Below are 22,418 nucleotides of genomic sequence, written 5' to 3'. Positions count from 1 at the left end.
CAGCGCCGGGCAAAGATAGCTCGTTAAATTAAAAGCACCGGAATCTTATATTCGATGATTCATGGAATCATAAAACGCCGCGACACCGATCCTCTTATCCATTTTAAATTTACATCGCGCAGCCGAGAGAGGGAGAATAAGATGAGAGAGAAATTCGGTGTACTTCGACTCTAGACACTCTGTTTTTAAATGTAATTTATAGCGCTTCCTGAGCGCGCAATCGCGTCGTCGTCGTTGCTCAAGATCTCGCTCCGATCATGACGTTCGATCGAATACGTATAGCCGGGGATTTATCAAGTTAACGGTTCGCCCCGCGATCAGTTACGTCACAAAAATTCCACTCTCTCCGGCGGCGTGGATCCCGCGGCGCTGCAAGGCGGAGTATTCGATAATATCCAGCATCGAGAGTGTGCTTTAAGAGGCCCTCGTCTACGTAAATCAATATCCCGTCTAACTTTTGAAGAAATTCTTCTACCGCACTATAATGAATCAACGGGAACCCGAGCCGCCTCCACGCGGAAGTCTGTCTAAGGATTTCTCAAATCGACTCCGCGATGATCAATTTTGACCTTTTACGAACCTTGATTTTATACCGTCTTTGAACGCCTCCTCGTGCCTTCGGGAAAGGAAGAATAATTTGGCACTTTTCGTTGCCGGGCGAGAACTAAGCCTGTAATTTTCACCGGCAACACGCTCGCACGCGCAAATTGATACCGAGAATCGTTTCAGCCCGCCGAGAGCGACACGCCTTGTAATATCCGCCGATAAGACTAATGGAAAATAGCGACTGATCTCTGACTCCCGAATATCACCGGCAAAGATTTACCGCGGGAAGAAAGAAACAGGGATGAAAGGAAAGAAGGCAGCAGTGAAAAGGCGCGCTAGAATTAGGACGAGTCTGACTAAGGGAGGGCACATCCTATCGGCGGAAGCGGAAAAAACCTTCGCGATTTCAGCCGATTCGACGGGGGTGCGTGCATTTCATTGTTTACGAGAGGTTGTAATTTATTGTAATGATTCGGCCCTTAGGCCCCGCTAATAATCGCGAGGCTCGGCGATGATAAAATCGCAACTATAAGGCAATTTTTATAGCGGCATAACAAAACCCGCCGCTGAAGAATATCACGGGAAATTATCCGCACGTATATCACCCTTTGCTGCGTACAAGCTACCCAACGAATGTGTTTGACTGGCGGTATAAATTCTCGTTTTTACAGCAGCTCGCAACCCTTTGAATTTTTACTCCGGTTTCACTCCAATGCGTAAGTCCGACGTCCCGGGTGCAGCTCGGCAATGAGTGGGCATGACTGTTGTAGTAAAAGGTGACCGACCTAGGTGCGCCGGAGCCGCGCAGCAGGTATGACACAATGCCCATACCTACAATTATTTATAACATCTCTGGCCGAGGAGCGCATCGGGATTCTACGCAGGTAGCTTCACCGGTAGACAAGCATTGTTTCATGAACACGTAGCCGGTGTTGCAGTCGGATACGTGGCATGTCGTCTGAGATCGTGAGGCGAAATCAACGTCTGTAACAGATACCGGCGTTTATCCACGGCCACTGGTGACCTACCCGGGTGCTGACAGGATATCAGTGTCGAAAATCCGGATCGATTATTCCTTGATCGAAAGCCGGGCTCCTCGTTGGATTTCAAACTGAAGGAAGAATTAACTGACCTCGAACGCTCGATCGAAAGGATCGCAGGATTGCTTATGATACGGTTCGGAAGAGTCCTGAAGGTGAATTGGTTTTCTCTTTTTTTCTCATATTTGATTTTCTCTTGCAAGCACAGAAAAGTACAAATCTCGCACAATTAGTGATATTAAATGAGGTGAATTTTTTTGTAATACTCTGATTATACGGCAGAGCTTGACTCTTGTGAATGACGAAAAGTGAAGAGTCACTCGAGTTTGCTTCGGCAACAAAACCTTTTCCAAAGTTAACGTAATGATCCCTTCGCAAGTTGTGCTTGCTTGAGAATTTCATCAACGTCCCTTGTTGAGCGGTTGCGAATTTTCTCGAGAGTAAAACGAACGCGAAACTCGTCCTTCTAGGTAATGTTTTTCGATGTCTACCGTACTATAAATATACATGTATACATTAACATTCTTTCGAGTATGAACTTGTAACCAGTCGGACAGAGTTCCGTACCTTGAGAGGATAAAACGACGAACAAGAAGTCGTTTGGAACTGGGTAAAAAAAAAAAAAAAAAATTCTGGCCTTATTCTCTATTTTGAGTCGGGACATCTTTTTTATCGTAACAGGTAAAGCTAAAGCCGAGGGTTCAAAGCGACCACCTTTGCTGAGCGTAGGACTGAGTTCAGCTTTTTCTGCCGAGAATCTCTAAGAGCTTCTGAACGCGGACAGATGCGGTAATCTTGCGAAATTACTTTCCATAACGTGCAGAACTGCAGTTCGAGTCCCGCTGTCGTCGGGAAGTGCGGATTTTATGCAGGCGGTTGTAGAGCTTCCGCAGCTGTAACGAATATTACCCTGGGCTGAGCTTCTCTAAACTCCGTGCAGGGTTGCACGGGTGCCGTGGTCCATTCCTTATTGCGTTTTGTGTCTCCGAAGACTCAACTTCTTTTTAACTTTCTCGCGTTCTTGCAGCAACAGAGTGAGCCGAGCTGTATGTGCAGGCGAGCTGAAACGGGATCTATGGAGAATTGTAATTTGCTGCGCCGCTTTACTCCGACATTCTCTCCGCAGTATCTTCCGCCGTATTTAACACCAGACAGCGCGAAATGGGCACGCTGCAGTTTGCGTATACGTCCAGAGAAAGAATGCAAGGAATATTACGATTTTTACCAACCCCCTACTCGGCGGAACGTTTCACTGCGATTTAGGGAACGCAGAAATCAGGTCGCCACAGAAACGTAGGAAGAAAAAAGCACGGAGAGAAACGCAGCACAACGCAATAAAACTTCTCCGCTCACTGATCGAGCACCAAATCAAGATTTTAATTTTTCGGGCTGAATAGCCGTCGTAATCTTCCTACGCGATGGCTATATACACTTCATTCGAGTGAAGAATTAGATTGTGCACCTGATAATCAGCTTCTGACGAAAGCTTATAAGTGCATAGCATCGTCGAGGCTTAAGCACGCCCACTGCACGTGACTAAGCAGCTAATTTTCTTCCACGATAAGAGTTGGGGAAATTGGTGATTTCTGATCGAGGAATGTCGTCGATCGTTCGTTAAATTACGTAACTCAGTAAGGCACGATTTTCATCTCTCATTGCCTGGGTCAATTTACGGTCGTGAATATAAATGTTTGGCACGTTAAACTCACCGTTAGCGAAAATCCGAAGTAATACTGCGTTGCTGTTTGTCGATTGAGGCACGGATTAGCAAACGTACGTTGAACAGCGAATCAAGTTTCAAATCACCTATCTTCGAGTACGCGGATAAGAGAAGGAAAAATAAAATTCACTTGGTCACGTATAGCCGGCGAATCAAAGCCGAAAGTCAAACGGAACCACCGGGAGGATCACTTACCGAAGATCTTCAAGGTCGAATCGAGCAACCTTTGCTAACGGGGCGCTAGCACTGATCCCAGAAGCAGGTATGTGTGTGTACAGGGTACGTACGCCGATTCCCCAACTTTTCCCAACCCGCGGAAAGTTTCTCACTTAAGAATTCCGAGATGATCCAAAAGTTTCAAGGTCGGTGGAAAATCACGCGTCACTCGACTGTCAGAGTTGGAAAACTTTTCGTAATACCATCCACGCGATGAAATTTTTTTTTTTTAGGCTGCTTCACGCCGTATTGACAAATCTTCCGGCTGACTTTCCGCAGCGGAAAAAAAAATGCGCGACGCCTCACTCAAAGAGAAACATCTTCGAGGCACATGTCCGGAGGCTTGTCAAACTCGCGGTGACGAATCTTCATTCTTCACAGGGACACGTCGAGTACTTGTCACGAGAAATGAAAAAAGGAATTCGAACAACCATCCGATGTATCGGAAATGTGGCAAGAAATTCTCACACCCGAAGACCGAAATAGTGTTGCATAAGGAGCTTGCTCTGGAGCCGGAAGAGCGGTGTGTTATCTTTGGTTTGTTTTTCCAGCTTTTTAGCCAGCCTGAGTGCTTGCCCAATGATTTTGTTACCGATGGCTTTCAGGACGGAGCAGTCGCATCGGGGGATGAGAATAGCTGACGAGGATGTGAGAAAGGGTGTCGTCAGTGGCTGGCAGCAAACGAGGGAGGGAAAACCGAGGGAACTCACGTGTCAGCTGTCAATATGGCGTCGATGCAAGACGAGCCGTATGTACTTAGCATCGGGGTTGGAATGCTGGCTAACAGGTTAGCTGTTTTCCTATAATGCTATTCTCTCCCTTTGTCTCTTGGCGCTCATCGACGTCGATGGCGGATCAGTTTCCGTCGTTCTTTTCCGTGACGAAAGGTCGAGGTGAAGATATCCGTAAGGCAGTGACGATGTCAAGTTGCACCAATTCGCACTATTTTTGCTCTTTGTAAAGTAAAAGAGGAAGTGGAAAAGAATCGATAGAAAAACCAAAAATTTATACAGTCACGTGTGACAACTGATCACGAGGATGATTTCCAAGGGGTTGATTCGACACTGCGATTGGTATCCAACGGCGGTTTGTAACGCGTGGCGAGATCGCAGACGAGAGTTACTCGCGTAGTTTGCAGCGTGTTGCCGGAGGATCGGGATGTGCGAAACCCAGAGTCCTCTGGACGCGACTGACGGCGCGACCCTCCGGTCGGGGACCAAAGCCACCCCCACGAGCAGCAAGAAGCGACGCGCCGCCGCCTTGAGGCTATTGGGAGTGCGATGCCTCAAGATATACCCTGAGCAATTCGGGAAACTGAGGGTAAGAGAGATGAAGAAGAAGCTCGGAACAAGGGGCGGAGGGATGAAAAGGGATAGAGACGCGCTCTGCCCCCCGTAAGTGGAAATTTGTGTAGACCTTAGTGTTGCAGTGTGAGCCTGGTGTCTGCCCTGTTGTTCCAACGCCTCTTCCTCGCCTTTAGAAAGAAACGTCCGCTAGTCAGTTGCAGTGGACTACGGATTCATACGCGGTACGAACCGGGGCATGGTACCCGCAGATACCAAGTCATACATTCTACAGGAAATTAGATCTACAAGATACAAGTTCCCCCGCGCATCCAATGCATACGATAACGCAGCGGCAGAACTCGGGGTGCAAAGCGCAGCGAGAGGGACGAAATTACGACCGAGATAGCCGGGGCAAAGTGTCTCAACTGCGGTATTAACCTCACAGGGATTATAAATTTGCACTCGGAATAAGTCGACTTTAGATTAAAAATTATTTCGCGTTGTTCTTATTCCCTGTCCGGTAAAACCAGCTGCACCGGTTGAATTTAAGCCATGTGAAATTCGTCAGAGTAACCACGTATATTTTCAATGCCGTATAAAAATTGACGCTGATATTCGAACGCGTGTATAAATCTTGAAATCGGATTTTCTAAGGGATCGTTTTACGGTTATAGGCACGAAAAGTGCCACGGGAAGATGATTTTTCTCAATTAATGTTGGTAGCTTGATCTTTGACACTTGCCGGGATGCGGAGTTCTGGAGAGAGGCGCTTTTGATTTCACGGTCTTCAATCAACGTCGCATAACGAGATTGCGGCCGCTACGTGCCACGCACTTACGAATAATTAATAAATTATAGGGGAGGGGGTGGTGGTTGCCTGAGAGGCAGACGTCGACCGAGCCGCCTTGCGGTTTCGCAGAGTGAATCGATGCCGCGTTTCTGAGCGATGACGAAGGAAGGAAGGAAGGAAGGAAGGAAGGAAGGAATGAAGCCAGGAAGCGGGGCGGACTCACCGTCGCTTGTCTTCCCGGTCGCCCGTCGATATTAGGCCAAGATTTCCAGCGACCTGGATGCGCGGCTAATGCCGTAGGATATTTAGAGCTTGCAGCCGAGAGGTTGGGGTAGGTCAACTGCCAGCTGGCTTCCACCCACGGAGACGTAATGAGGTGTAAAACTCTGACCCGTATTTTGCACCCCTGGGAAAATTTCACCTTCACATCGTATATGAACTTCCACACCTCGCGACTTCTATCGACAAACTCTACTGCAGTGCTCTGCCGATATTTCAGACCCATAGTTAACCGTTTCGCTTCTAAAGTTACCGGAAGTTGGATGAGGTCGCGTTAAACTATTGCTATAAATTGTCAAGACCCGCTTATCATTTACGCCTTGGATCCTCGTGTTATCGTCAATATAATATTCTACGCGATATTAGAATTTTGCAATGGTAGGCTTCGGGAAAGCTCTCCGGAATTTTTGTCGTCTTCGTCCCATCGACTGCTGCCAATTTTCCGTCAAACGTGCGTTTATATTATTCCATTTCTCGCCCAGCCGTCGAACGTTAGGCGGCTGTCGTCGGCTTGACATTCGCGTTACAATTCGATTCGCGATTCGCGAAGGATTCGACGAGATGCTTCCAGCTAGCTTCAGCCATAGCGCCGGAATTCGTTTCGGTTCGATCTTATTCCTGAGGCGAGTTTCTCGGCACTGGGAAAAACTTTTTAACGGCTCTCTCTATCCTCAGTAAAGTCCCGCGACGGTGGCCCTTATGCTGTATACGCTCTCGTGAAACGGATCCGGGTGTTACGCTACTAGGGAGCTTACCTTTATTGGAACGTAAAATCTTTATATATGCCTTCCTATTATATCGCTCTCGGAACGTTAAGAACGAAATACGAAAGAAAAAACAAAAAAAAAAAGTATGAAAAGAAGAGAGAAAGAGAGAGAGAAGAAGAAAAAGCAGAAGGGGAGCAAAAAGGTAAACTTTACACGGAGTTCGACACCGGGGAGCAATTTGTGTCCCAAAAGCAAGCTATACCCTAGTTGAGAAATTTCACCGCGTAATGTTTCAGCTCCAACGTGAAGGGATGTAAGTGCTTCGCTCGTTAAGGTATCCAAACGCGTTGCGAAATGAGGGAGAAGATGGAAAAAATGAAACCGGAAATAAGGAACGGCGAATTAAGCGGAGGTGCAGCGCAGTAAAGATTAACCAGCTTGACGAAATACTTGTATCATTTTGTGCCCGACTTTCATGCACCTAGCTGCAGCTGCAGCGGAAGTAGGAAATAAGAAGGCCGTACAGCTGCGTCTGAGTGTTCCTTCACGTATATTTCTTGCCGGGTTCGAAAAGCTTGAGAGTCGGCTGCTTATGACAGGTTGGAAATAAATATTTGTACTGATTTCAACGATTAGTCCATTACGGTGTACCTATAGGACGTGTACGAACGTGAATTTCGACGCTCGATCCGCTCCGCTTCTCTAGACTGGAAAACCCTGGTCGTCGTATAAACTAGACCGCGTAAAGTTTCTCAAACATATAACTCTCGATGAAATTCCAAAAACATCTCGATTGAACGTGAAATTTGCCATCGAATCGCCAAGATTTAAGTGTACCAATTATTGACGCTTTCATTTTCCAAAATTATAAATTGACGTCACAAATTGTGTATTTCTCTATGAGTTAAACCAACTGCTAGAGGGTTAAAGACGCTAAAAATTCATGTTTTGGTAATTTTGGAAGAAAGGGTCAAGCAGATGCAACTAATAAAGGTCAATAACTGGTGCAATTACCTTATCCCATTATTTTTCTGTTCACCGGAAATCTGGATTCGGAAAAACTCGTCGGTGGGAATGAGGCTGGGCTGATTGGCCGTCCATCTGACGGCTCGATTCGTAAGGTAGCTTTTTTGAAGAGCAAAGGACTTGCGGTTAGGGTGGAGGTTCGGCGACAAGCTTCGATATCCGACAGGTTGATCCGAGGGAAGAGAGGAGAGGAGAGGAGAGGAGAGGAGGTCTCTGCAGGGGCGACACCGGTTAAGCGGCGTAACGTACAGCTTTTAAGGGTGGTTTCAGGGCGGCGGGGGGTCGCGGGGTCCCGACGTGACACGCATCGGGACACGTAACTGGCGATTCACGCTGCATGCTAATGCCGCGTTGGAAATCACAACCGTCAACCAGACACGCTCTCCTCGCTCTCCTCGCTCTCCTCGCTCTTCTAGTTGCCATCGTTGTGTCTACCGGGATTTAGTACAGATTCAATTGAACACTTTGACGCCTGTCGCCCTGTCCCCCCGTTATCACCTTCCGCCGCAGCTACGCCTATCGACGAATCTACACACTCCGGGTCGCCTCGATCACGGTGAATAAAAAGACGCAATTCGCTGATTTGCAACGATCACATGCTCGTCCAGGAATATTCAAACCGAACCTCGGCGAACGATTCGATAAATAGGTGAATTTTTGATTCATACAATTTTACGAATTTCGCAATGAACCGACTTCCAATATTAAAAAAAAATGCACTACCGGAACTTTTTGTTCCTCAAACATTACACGCGTAATTGTATGGAGATAGATATTCACGGCAGAAAAAAAATAATGTTGGAGTTACGCTACTTTGAGGACTGGTGCACTTTTGCCGTTGACGTTACTAAAATTTTTGTACGAACATTGAGAAAAAACTAAATTCAACAAAATTGCAGCAGTTCCTCATTTTGCCAGAGAGGTAGTAAATCGAACAGTAATTTTTTTTTTTTCACGTGTCCCAATGCATAAAGATCCGTCCACTTTACTGGCACTTCTTTGATGCGTTAATTGAATCTTCGATTGGGAGCGGAAAAGTGTTTCCGTAGAAAAGGGTGAAGGGAATGTTAGTATGCCAGTATGGGGAGAATGTAATGCTGGAATAATGGGGTGCGGAGGATGGTTGGAAAATTGGTTTGAAATTGACACGTATTACTTTGGGATAATCTGCAGCGCTCGGGTGCCGCGAGTCTCTATATGGAATAACGGTGTAAGTATAAAGTATAGGAAAATATAAAGAGGTGGTATAAAAATTGCGGGGTGAAATAGCTAGGGCGTCGTTGCAGAGCTAGCTGAGACGGAGAGCCGTTGGTGGCTAATGTGTTTCAACCAAAGACTAACGGCCTCACATTTTATACGAAGAGGCCCCATGAAAGATGGCGCATTACGAGATAAACATTATAAACTGCGCCGCCCGGCTCTTTCAGCGACGTCTTTCCGCCTCCGCAGGGCCAAAGTCCGTTCCTTGTTATAACGTCCTGAAAAGCTCGAAATAATTCCCGCGAAAATTGGCTCCAAAAGTTGGCGACGAGACGACAGAGTTTTTTGAAATTTTACACCTGGTTATTTTCTAATTTTTTATTTGTTTTTTTTTATCAACTCGTTTCCGTTATGTAAGTAACTATGCGTGCGAACGTTGGTGCAATATTTCAACGCTTTGCATCGCGAAAAGTGTAATTAAAGACGTCAGCCCGGGCTTTTGAGAGAAATGAGAAGCGAGGATTAAGAACTGATTTCATCTCGCACTCATTACTCATCAGGTGACGAGTCGGGGCGCGGCGCTCGTTTCGAGACCTGCTTTAGCTAAGCACAGCTTGCAGCTTTGCGCCGCGCAGCTGAGCTTTGCAGGGATCTTGAACGGCGTTCCTTTGATTTGACGTCGTTGACTAAAATCTATATCGTGTAAGATCGTCGCTCGGCCTCGCGGCTGCATCAAACTCTTAGCCGTTTTGTACTTATTTCGAATTTTCACAATCTCAGTTCCCCGCTGAAAGCACGAGCTTGTCCTCAGCTCTCCGTCCACCTCTCACCAAGCTCTCTCTTTCTACCGCTCACGGCGTTTTGTCACAAAATACGATCAGCGAAATATAATGAAGATTAACGAGTTGGCGCAAAGAGTTTCCTAATTCTCTCCGACTAATTACAGTCGCGTCATTTTTCCCAAGTGAATCGTTCGACAAAGTTTTAGCAAAGTTAATTTCGAATGAGGCTAACTAACTTTGCTATGCATTCCACACTGCGGGCTTACATTCGCATACTGCCTCGATGTGGTGGAATAAAGCGAAATTCAATCGATTCTCTGTGCAGCTATACAACGCGCATATAATGCAACTCGCAATTTATTTTTCATGTAAATCATGTGCAGGCGATGCTAAATTTTCAATGCTGTTCTATATTTGTAAAGTTATATCTTTTCTCATTCCTTCTTTATCGCCCTCGCACTCTGTCTATAAACTTTTCCACAATTATGGGCAGAGTTCATGCACTGGCTGAAAGTTTCGAACTCACGAGAGAAATAGAAAATGTGCATTCAACCGTACCAACTTCCTTTCAAAACTCATATATAGGAATATCTATGTATATATAAAAAAATTAAAACGTTTGACTCGGTTTTCACTTATTTACGCCAATTTTTCTTTATTTCATAAACTATCCATTCCACAATCCTGTCACGTATTCTCCACCATTAAATTCTACAATAAAGTTTTTCGCATCTATTCACGTTTTTAGCACCCGCCGCAACATCGACTATACACACATACAGGTATGTTTGGGTATCGGATCCGTTTTGCGCCGGGATTCAATGTCCACCTTATACCCGTTGCATGTACAGGTTGTAATAATTCAGAGGGACTATTACGACCACGCTATGCAGTCATACGCTTCCGTCCGGTACGTGTAACGTAAGGAACTATCCCAGTGACAAATCAAAGCGAACCAAGTTCAGCCTCGGCTAAATTATACCTTGAGAACGAATCGAGAATACCGCTGGTGTAACGACGCTGCATACACGTCAAATATTTACGTAGATACGCTTTCTTCTTGCAGCTACGGGCGATTATCGCCTCGCGAATTTTCACTCCACGACACGTTGAGCGATTGGCACTTTACGGTCGAGATTATGATAACTGTTTTCGCGAACGGCGGTTCGTCAATATTCAATTATTTATTGGTCGTAACGACACGGTGTCGAGATCCTGAAATTTTTCAATCTCGCATCGGTTGAGACGTTATTGAAAATATAGCAGAATTTAACCCTTTTCCGCATAAATAGCGGCGGGTCGTAGCTTGCTACTCCCCGTGCAGTTTGACGGAAAACTTTTTTTGGAAGCTTGCGGAGGGCGAAGCGAGAAGTCGGCATCCGTTTTCCTGCAGGTTTCGCGGCATTCCATGGGTTATTCAGGCGTTGGTGAATATTTAAGCCGTTCAAAAACTCGGCGGCAACAGTCATTCAGAGACTCAAGTGGAAACGTGTTTTTCACTTATTCATCGCCGTCCCCGAGCGACCCACGGGCATGAACGGATTCCTACAATCGTTGGGATTCGCGGTCGCGAATATTATACCTTTCCCGCCTGAATCTGCGGCGAGAAATTGCAGAACTGACCCGCGAGCGATAAGTTTTCAAAACTGAGTTAAACGCGGAACGGAATTAACGACCAACCGTCGAGAAACGCGGTTGCGGATGCATCGCCCTTACGGTGTTCGAGGAATCGAGTTGCGGTTCCGCGGAATGGCGGCTTTTCCCGTTCAAGCCGTACTCCGGGGCTTCTCGTTGCGGCCGTGCGGCAGCCGCGGCGATAACGTAAAATTGACAAACTGACCCAACTCGACCGAACCGTGGCCACTAAAGCTCTCTGAGCTTCCGCAGAGCTTTGTGTACAGTGCCAATGTCTGATTCGGAAGTTCGCTATAAATTCCATTAGTCGAATTCAACCCGAACTCCGAGCGCTAACGGCTCTGTAAATATGTCTGCCAATGGTTCTCGTACCGTTTCCACCTGCGGGCGAAACTCACCTTCGCTTGCGTAACGGTGGTGAAAAAAGAATCGGTGGCGCTCACCTGAAACACACAAAAAATCAAAGCTTGATTAGATTCGAGTCATCCAAACGAGTCGAGAAAACTTTCCAGAATTAACTCCGGACTACAAGACCAGGCGAGAATGTTACTAGGTATTAGAATTTGAATCGGCCTCGACTTTAGGGACTCTGGAGGAATCATACGTATATGCAGGGATTGTATGTAGACAGAATGATAAGCGCGATTATCTTGGACTTTGCACGTGACAAGCCCTTCCTCGGTTAAACTAACGACGTCTTTGCTTCTTATCTGCCCGGTCACGTACGGCGATGCAAAATGTCGTGGATAAGGATCGTGGCATTCTCGGGTAATTTAGCTGGTAAGGAAGTGTCGTAAATAGAGAATGTCGCGTCGCGAGGCCGGGACTAAAACCGCCACCCTGCACCGAAACATCCACCCTTACTCTTTCCTGGACATCCAAGTCGTGAAACTCTCGATGTGTGCCTGCACTCGCAGAACTCCACCGAATATTCGTAACCTCGTACATATCTGGTTAATACGGAGACCGGTAAAGTTTTGACAGTTGATGGAAGCGTAACGTGTCTATCAATTTTTCCCTCTGTATATTACGCTGTATGTTCCGAGCTACCGATGCAATGCCGGTAGCACTCGCGGCATTCACGCTCTAACGATTTGTAAAAATGGTGTATCGCGAAAGAAAATTTAAACGAGTACCGGTGTTGAATACATAGATTCATCGGACTGGATGAGAAAAAGTGAAGGATACCTCGCAACGATTGCATTTCGCGCCTACTGTATCATATCCGAAATACGATGCGGTAATATCATTAAGCTGCGAGACGGATAATTCGCATTGCGGGAGTTTGCCTTTCACACTTGCAATGCAGCGACGTGCAGTTATAACATTAGCCGTTTTCTCGGAAGCACTATGCAACAACTGCGGCTCAGCGATACAATAAACCTGTTAACGAGACAAGTTTCCTCGCCATGGGAGACGAGACGCGGCTGAATCTCTCAGAACGAAGTAACGACACCCTCGAAGCTCATTGTCGTCACCTAGCCGGGTTAAACGTCGGCAAGGTTTTCACCCAGTTTCATTCGGATACGCGTCGGGACTTCTCTTAAACAATTTCGATCCGTGCATGGCGCGTCGCGTGGTAGAGCCGAATGTGTGTCAGTCGTTTTTACGATCCGTTTGAGGGTGTAGCGCAAATTACGGACTAAGTAGGATGTCGTTTCCTGGCTCTCGTTTTTTTTCTCCTCCCCCCATTTCTTTCCCCCTGTCTTCTTTTTCGCCTCCAGTCTCTGTCTCTCTCTATCTCTCTCTCTCCCATCCTCTCTCTTTTACTTTCTCCGTCTCTCCCCGTAAGCAAAGGACCATCCCAACGCCGCATCCATCATGCCCGCCACTTTGTCACCGCCACCGATCAACACCGCTTAAATTGTATTCGCGATTCGAGTGCCGCTATAAATTTTCATCCAGCTGACAGCTACCTTACTTTTTAATGTTCCCCATTTGCCAATCGGCTACGTCGATTCGACGGATGTTAAATAATTGCTAGGTAAGTCTCGGTCGTGATTCAATTCCGAGCTGCTGGAGTAAAGCTCGAAATTTACTCTCTTGGAAAGAGAACTTGTTTGGAATTTATCGCGCGAATTTTACATCTAGGCAATAATTTTATCGGCAGACCTTCTGAACGGGAGGCTGCTTAATTCTACTCCGAATATCTGGTGCGAAGCTCGCTGATCCGGATCGGCGAGATCACCGCTAGTAGACAAGACAATCCGAGGCGAATGGAGCGGGCCTCTGCAGGAGAATCTAACCACCTACTCGAGTGAATTATATCCTGCAGTAATCCTTGGCAGTTGAATTATCGATTTTCAGTCATTCGCAGCGCTAAATCACTTCTGACACGGACTACATTATATACGTATACCTGTAGGCGGATCGCATCGTCTCCGCAAATGCATTAAAATCCACCCTGCAAAGGTTCGCAGATTTTCACAGCACCTCGACTGCCCCATTTCTCGATAAAATCCTGCTCGACAATGAAGCGTTTTTTAACGTACTTTCCGGTTTGAATACCGGGGGAGAGGGGGGGGGGGGGGAGGGAATGTACAATAAAAGGGGAGGGGAAAGCAACGGTGCGGAGCAGGGGTGGAAAATCTTGGGCAGTTGATGGCGCGACACGTGGAGTTTAGAATAACGAGAACTGCAGGCGGTAACCGCTAGCCGGCAATTACGCAATTACGCGAATGGCTTTCGTAAATTGAATCGTGCCCGCAAGGTGCAGTGATATCGAAAAAAGCTAAAAAGTTAACCCGCGGGCCATTATACGAATGGAGAGAGGCGGAACAACGGGCAACTCGTGCGCTAGATGCAGTAATCCCAACTGTTTCCGGAAATTGGAGATTATTTTTATCCGGGTTCCTCGAGATTACGGGAAAATACGATTTGACGGATATCGTTCTTACATTGTAAAAATAAGTGTATCCAGTACCCACGAACGGCCCTTTCCCTCAACCTCGACGTTGCATCGCGACGATATTCCTCCGCTTCCTCTCTCGCTATTTTTTTATTTTCATTTCCGATTCAGCTTCCCTCGTCATTCCGAACGGCCTGCCGTCACCTGTACCGCTCTTATCCGCCCTCCTCCTCTTCCCTGCTCCTCTCATTTGTTCCGCGATTTTGTTACCGCAATAAAAACCGACTCGCACACCTCGGAGGCGTCGGATCGTGGCAGTGCTTCACAATTTTCTGTTACTCTGGAACGTGCATCTAATTTCTCTCTCTCTCTCTCTCTCTTTGCTCAAACTCCAGCACGCAGTTACGAGAGCTAGACAAAGCCCATCGCGAAAAGCCGAGATAATCTAGCTCGTAAAATAACGCCTCCGAGCTGTTACGATCTCACTCAAGCTAGGCCATAAGGATAACACTATACATGTTCACTCGACGGGGTAACGATTAGTCGAATAAAAAGCGCGTGAAGGGCGAGAAAGGAATTCCCATCGAAGATGAGGATCAAGCGGGACGAGAGTCAGGGTGAAAAAAATCTCGTACAGAAGTTAATATTATCGAGTCACGGCTGCGGAATTTCGTTGAAAGGCCGGGATGATATCCAGCGATAAGCTCGTTCGTTCGGATTTTGCGAAGCTAGTTAACCGGAGAAGATTCAAATTCAAATTGAAAATGAAAATCGAAACCATTTGAGACACTTGGTACGCAGTTCCTGGCGCGGCGATAAAAAGTTAGTGTTCCATTTCTTGTGTCCCTTTGCAGCGAGCGACGCGCGGCTTGTGAGAAAGGGCCAAAAGATAAGCGAAAAGAGAAATAGGGAGAGAGCGGGATGGAAACAGAGGTCATAGTTGGGCGTCTACAGGTTTCGGCCCCCCGTTACGAGCGGGTGGAGGGACCATTTATTTAATTCGGCGAAAGTAAAGTCATTCCATACGAAGGGATTTACCAAGTTCCGAAAATGCTAAGCTCTTTTTATTATTAAACTTTTCAGTTTTATGTCGCGCCTCTTCCACGCTCCGCGGATTTTCCCGATCCCACTGTACTTCATAATACGCTTTCTTCTTCGTCCTTTTCTCTTTATCGTCCATAATATTATACATGTATACACGGACATGCGGGCTATTCTCATAATTATACACTTAATACATTATTAATAAACGCTTCAGCTTTGCATGAGCTTAGGTACCTGCAACGTCTCCCGATGTACCCAGCCAAACCGGCCATTTGATAACGAAAACTTACTCGAATTACCCAACTCTTAAACATTTCCATGCACCGAACTTTCCAAAGCTAACAGAGAACGTCACATCCGCGAGTCGCTTCGCTGCACCTTTTGCTGCTTCGTTACCTTTATTCTTCATCTGCAGCTTTAACTAAAAAAAAAACATAGCCACAATAGCAACTTGTCTCTGAACGGAGCTTCAAACATAAACGAAGCTTTTCTCATTTGCAACATTTCGATATGCCAATCGAGTCCGATAGTTCGGTACATTTGTGGGTCAAATCCAAACGTAGTTGAGGGATGACTTCTGAGACTACACCGTGTGGTGGAAAATTCTGCACCGTGACAATAGATCTTCAACAAGCCATCGTGCAAGCAGCGACCAAGAGAGAAATGTAGGGGAGAGAGAGAGAACAAGCTGCAGGCGTGCGGTACAACTTTGGTAGTAAATTGGAGGTAATTTGCGAGAGAGGTGGAGGTTAGCTGCGGCCAGTTAGCGAACCCAGCGCTGACCTGCAGAATCGAGGCAACGACCAGCGACGCCGAGGGTTCTTCGGAGGCGATAGCTGGTAACCAAGTCACCGTGAGGAGCTTTCGCGTTCGTTAGGAATTAAAAGGGCGACGAAGGAGCGGTAAAAAGGATCGTCATCGTGGAAGGGTGGTGGTTGTAACGATAAGATATTCTTGCTTACTCGGTAGCTGCTGCGAAGCTCAAATAGTCGGTGGTGAATATGCGGAGACGCGGAGCGCAGGGTGCATACCCAACCGGTAAAATATATTCGCCGTGTTCCGCGATGCAGATTTCATACAATATCGTTATATTCCTACGGGGAAAACTTTTCCCTCGGTGAGAACAGTTAAATTTATGTATTATCGTTATTCGAATTACCTTCCGGCTAGACCGGCTTCTCTCTCCTTCTGCTTCTGCTTTTCCTTATTCGCCTTCTATTTTTACACGTTATTTGAGTTGGAAAGTTTTGAATCCTTCTGCTTCGTTCGTTAACGCGTCTATGTGTGTATACACATGCATTTTACTTTACATAATCACGTTACGTACGTCCGTGGGATGTGCCTTGTATCTACGGACCTACGTATATGGATACCTACTTTTACTCGCTGATAGAATTTACGATTTTACTCTGGTTTCGCACACTTGAATAAACTCGGGGAGGTTCTGATATACTGTTCAAAGTGAGAACGAAACCCGGAAAAACTCTGACTGCAGTTGGACCCCATAAAGCGGTATACCTACGTTCATCAACTTGTCATCAGTTACCGAGGATCGATAAACACCAAAACGAGGTCAATGGTTCCCAAGCCCTGTATCAATACCATTTATTATCTCCTAGAAAGCAGCTCGTAAACAAATCAATTGTATCAGATGAAGTGATTGTGACCTAACCAACCCTCCGTTCCCTCAATTTGCCAAAGTTAAATGCTTCGGTACCCCGAAGCGGATCAGTTCCCGGGGTTGGGTAAAAACATAAGTACACGCACCAATGAAAATACACATCGATGAAAGTAAATATAAGTATTTCGGCGGACCGCCGCGGCGCCGCGCAACTTGCGGTACAGAAGCAGTTGACATCGAAGATATACGATCGTTCTTAACAGACCAATAGATTTCCTGACAAACCATAAACGCAAATTTACGACGAGATCCCTCGACCAATAACCGTTGACACGCGGCGTGGTCCTTTTAGAAAAAAAAACAATATTTTCAACCTAGTTAACGATTGTGTCCAAAACTGTTACATGCTCGCGGCAAAAGTAACCGTCATCTTTTCCCTCGACGTTACGGTCCAGTTCGCTATTCCCGAGGTGCAGAACCGCCGCCGTCTTAAGCTCAAATCCGCCAAAAATCAAGCCTCGGGTTCTCGCTATACGCGCACGTGACCGAGTTTAGTTGAAAAGGCAAAATTGGTCTCTTGGGTGCCGAGAATCCTTGGATACACGCCCAGCTCGTTTACGCCTGCAGGAACCCTTCTGACTTACGAGCAGATTAAGAAACTTAGCGGGTTGAAACCGGGCCCGAACAGCCGCGGGTCACCGCCGCCCCGCGTTACGAGCCAAGTCCGGGCCCTTCGGGGCCCTTTGGGCCCCCTCGATCGTCCGACCTCGCCCAATATAATTCCCGCCTCCCGTTTAATGCTCCACGGAGACGAGGAACGACGCGACTTAAGGTACTTCTCAAATCCGTTTTGCTGTCGCCTTTTTCCTCCGGCGTAGTTCAACACCGGTTATGACTATAGGGCGATGCTCTTTGGGGCCCGAAGGGTGCACGCTACCCTCGAAACTAAGGCCTAGAGAAATTTACTTGTTCACAATAAACGAAAAAAAAAAAAAAAATAAATGCAGGCTACTGATTTTTGTTCGTTCTATGAACCACCTAATTGTTTGGTCGAATAAAGTATCGATATTCGATGAAGTGAATCAGAGTTGATAAGAAGTAAACTTTTTTTTTCGTAATAAGTGAAGGGGTTTTTTTTTCACATCGGAATTCTTCTCCGAGCAGGAAACAGGGTTTCTTACATGTAGTATGTGATGTTGCAGTTTATGCAGAACGAAGCCGGCTGCGAGGTCTTGCGGAATGGAAACAGAACAGAAATAACGGGGGAAATTGTATGATGAGATGGAATTCCGTTGCGCAAGCTCACGGTTAGTGATAATATTTGTGCGCATATTGCAGTAGAGGAGCCGAATTATGGATGGCAGACTCTTTAACTGCCGCCGTGATAAAATGCGAATCGTGGCCAACTAATTCCGAGTTCGAGTGCTGGGATAATATACGTTATGTGCACCGGGCGCTGCACTCAATTCCGCCCTGCTATTTCCTAATTGGTATTAACTCGGCCCGATGTTAATTAAACGCCGTGATCAATCCGCAAATTGAAACTCATACCGATGGATTCAAATGCGGTTAAAACTACTCGGAGACCACCGGCTGTCGCTCCTGCACTTGAGAGAAACGAAATGCAAGCATATTTTTCGACAATGCGTATCGCTTAGGCGAATCGCAAACTGCGGTTTGAACCCGCGCTACGTTATTTCCTCGCCAATTAACCCCACGCCCGAGTTTTCATCACCAAATTATACCAAAGCTCCACTAAGGACAACCGTTCTCCGACACTCTGCGCTTCTTGCAACATACGGCGAATAATTAATTAACGTTGTTCACGAGGAAAATCACCAATATGAGATTTTGGAAAAGGTTTAATCATTGCGCGTAATCTCAGATCTTCGGAGCTATACGATACGATTGTCTGAATTTCCGCAAGCTGAAACTGCATCGTACATTTGTTTTCGTCGGAAGTTCTTTATTTCTCGATTAGGACAAATGGAGTTGTTATATAGTGCATGCCGAGTCGTGCAACGGTCCTTGCCATTTTCGTGGGAAACATTTCCGCCCCGGTATCGTCGGGGGCCGATAAATCCTCGAGCCGAGTGACAGACGAGATTCGGAAACTGGATAAAAATGGCCGGGGAGAACTGTTCGGACGGTGTATAAGCGTAAACTGCAAGCGTACAAGATCCGGGAAGATTATGTCGCTGCAATTATATGATTTTGGGTTCGTTGTTCTGCGCGGTTTGGAATCCGAGGATACATCGTATTATGAGAACGCAGTCGCGCATATTCAGGATCGGGTTTTTATTGCAGCACGGGGGTTTAAAAAAGTATCTCACGCAATACGTTATCCTTGAAATATGATTTGACCCGAACCCGAATATACCCGAGAAGGTTCGATATAATTCACTGAATTTCCATACGATAATAAAATGAACGTGTCACTACGTATGTATCCCCATTCAAGATTTACACCGCATTGCCCGCCTTGTGTATACTTTCCTCCCTCACATGCCTGCCCAATATTTACTCTTCCCCGTTTCTTTATTTCGCTACTTTGTCTCCCCGATCTAATTTTCTTTTTCCTTTTTCCCCGCGCCCACCTCAAATAAATGATCGAATACTCGATTCTGCTTTCGTGCTTTGAACCCTCTTGTCATTTAGGTTTCACTTCTTCTCTCTCCTTCTCTCTTTCGTTCTTTCTCTCAGGCAGGCAATTTTAAAAAGATTAAATTGAATTTATCGCTTGAACCTGAAAGGGCCGCTGCAGCGTTAAAACATCAAATATTCATTGGCGAAAAATCAGGCGTCGAACCGAGGCTCAAGGATAACCCATCGCCGAGTGTCTGCCGCACCATCAATCGCAGAAATTCGTAGGTGAAACCAACTGTGGTCTGCAGGGTGTCATCAATATTTTACCAAACATATTAGCCAGCCACCTCGTATATCTTGTGAAATCCCGTTTTCATAGAAGGGAAAAAAAAGGTAGTAATAGTGCATTTTACGATTAGATTTATAATTGCAGCAGGTGGTTGATATTCGGAGCAGCCACGTTGTCGATGAATCGGAAGGATTGCGTTGCACAAGCCGTAGATTTAATATCGTTACACGGGTTAGGCTGACTCAACTTTTTATCAAGTCGTTCGGACCGACGCGACGAGAATTTATCCCCCCGCCTCGACGTACGCAACCGTTTGTCAAAACAGTAAGGAAATACGTTAAACAAACACGCGTTGATCCGACGTTGCGAGAGGTCTTCGAGTCGTATCGGCGGTGAATGCAGCGCGCATATGCCGGCGAACGGCTGTGCGGCCCTTCTCTCGGTTTGTGTAAAAAATAGACGAGACGCCATCTGTCAGTCCTAGACAAGTTATGCGCGTCGTGAACTGAACATCCAGCCTAACGGAATATCGCGCTCGTTTTCCCGTAAAATAGTTAACGAAATTTATATACGGCCGATTCAAGATTGTGTATATAATGGAGATAAATTTCATGTTCTATTTTACGTTTTCACTTCAGTCGCTGAAGACTTTGGTGAATAGAAAATAGCGAATAGATAATAGAAAGTAAACATCTTAAAGATTAGGGATTGCATAGTTTGGAAAATGGTTGACATTCGAACTTCTGTTTGTAAGATCGTGAAGTTTTTGCAACAAATATTTGCCAACGTCTGCAGGCGGGCTTCGGCATGCGATATATACACGCAATATTTTATATATATATATATATGCATGTATAACCATGCTCAAGGAATGAAGTTATGACGCCAATAATAATTATCGCGAAAACGTTTTAATTATCCAGCCACTCATTGTCGAAAGTTCGCCGAACGAACAGCGAGCGCCGCGGCACCCGAACAAAATTATTCCGACTTTGGCGCAAAATTTTCTAATATTAATTAATATTCCAATGGCTCGCGAAAAAAGTTCGCATATTTACTCCGCGGATTGTTCGCCTACTTGACTAACTTTTACAAGTTCTCTGCTGGGCAAATTACACCCACCACCCCCCTTACCCGCGCCGACCCCGACTCGCCGAGTTTTATTTTATTTTGCCTCTTTTTTTTCCTTCCTTCTTTTTTCTCTTATTTTCATTTCCATTTGTTCAGCAGGTACGGTTCGATTCGCGCTATAGGCTTATTTTAAGTGAATTAACACGCCCAACACACGGATTGGTATATATTTGCTTGACTGCATTGCCCGAACAGACGAGTGTGCATCGCGGGAAACACCGATGCATGAAGGCTGTGGAAACTCTCTTTGCATTCGGAACGTATTGGAAATTGAAATTGAAATTAGAGAGTAGCGACGGGCTGAAATAACATTTTCGAACATTTTGGTTACCTTCCCGCGAATCAAGCGTCGTCCCATCAAAGAGACGGTGCAAAAAAAAAAAAAAAAAAGAATGAAAAAAAAGAGACAGGAAAAAATGAAACGAACGGGGAGGGGAAAAAAAATGAATTACGTTCTAAACGTAATAAAATTGGACCCTCATTCGTTTCCTCTTCTGGCACTCTTCCTCCCTCGCAACCCCTGCTCGGTTTAGTTCCCCGCCCTCGGTTTCAGTCACTGATCGCTCACCTCCGATTTCGAGCGAGAGATATCGTTGGAACGGAAAAAATTCCCCACTCCACGATTATAATTAACATCATCCAGAGGGTAAGTTTTGTCCTCCACGGGCCTCCGACTTCGTCCTGTATTTGGTTTAATCGTCCAACGCGGGTGGTATTCTCAACGTTGACGAGGCCACGTCGATTCTCTGACAAACTGGCTCCTGCAGTCGAGCTTTTTTTTTTTTTTTTATACTTGAGCTTTTTTCTCCTTTCGTCTTCCCTCTTTTTCAACTGTTAAGGCTATTAATACTTGGTATGTTTTCAGTAGAAAACTTGTGCAGCCGAGGAGAAAATCCTCGAATGCAAAGTGAGCGAAAGAAAGACGAAAAGAAAAGAAATAAAAATCGACGATTGACAGTAAGGAAAAAGAAAACGAGATAAAGAAATGAAGCGCGGATATTCTCAGGAGAATGCAATTAATTCAACGCGGTTATTTGTAAATACGACCGTGAGAGATGAGTCCCTTGCGGCCTTTCCGCATCTTCTCTAAGATATTACCGTAAATTATTTTCTTTCGAGCGCGAGTCACGCCTTCATTTCACCGTAACGTCGTCAGTGTTTCCCGAAAATCGAAATGGAGCTTGTCGACCGAGTATCCGTACATAATAATGACAGGTAATTTATCCGCTTTCGAGAGCAATACCGTGGACATCCTTCATAGGGTGAAAACGACCACCGCTCATCAAGCCCGCATCGTTGCTAGCGAATGCCAATTCGCACATATACATAAATATGTGATATGTGAGCTCAGTTTCTGCGAACGGTCGAATTTAGCGTATCTCTAATCAACCTCGAATAATCGATTACCTAGCATCGACTTCAAGCCGGGATCGGGGATCGAAATAAAAAATGGTGAATTTCGGGGATAATTAAGCTCCGTGTCATAACTTATGCTCGAGGTCGGTGGAAATGCGCGTTATATAGATATATATATATATATATATATATATACGTATACACAGAAACACGTGTAACACCAGTTGTAGGAATAAATCACAGGGTGTCACACGCATGCAGAGCGAGGCGTCAGACAAACGTGGGGCGGTCGTACCTTATATGCCTGGTTTGGTTT

At 45.8% G+C, this 22,418-nt stretch overlaps 1 protein-coding gene across 8 annotated transcripts in view; it reads right to left on the bottom strand.

Moving 5' to 3' along the window:
* Positions 1 to 22,418, bottom strand: part of Ten-m (teneurin transmembrane protein Ten-m) — a 341,617-nt gene that overhangs the window by 278,314 nt on the left and 40,885 nt on the right. Inside the window, exon 2 of one of the 8 annotated variants that reach the window (XM_069136871.1) lies at positions 11,626 to 11,670. The exons of 5 other annotated variants lie outside the window; for them this stretch is intronic. The gene's annotated coding sequence lies outside the window, so the exon portion shown is untranslated. Of the gene's footprint in view, positions 1 to 3,295; positions 3,439 to 3,501; positions 4,685 to 11,625; positions 11,671 to 22,418 lie in introns of those variants that run through there. 2 more of the 8 variants (XM_046630562.2, XM_046630560.2) reach the window with 2 other exon arrangements.

The sequence above is a fragment of the Neodiprion pinetum genome, chromosome 6 (assembly GCF_021155775.2).
Source record: "Neodiprion pinetum isolate iyNeoPine1 chromosome 6, iyNeoPine1.2, whole genome shotgun sequence".
Classification (NCBI taxonomy): domain Eukaryota; kingdom Metazoa; phylum Arthropoda; class Insecta; order Hymenoptera; family Diprionidae; genus Neodiprion; species Neodiprion pinetum.
The sequence above is the reverse complement of the archived record's forward strand: the minus strand, read 5'-3'. Positions and strand labels throughout refer to the sequence as shown.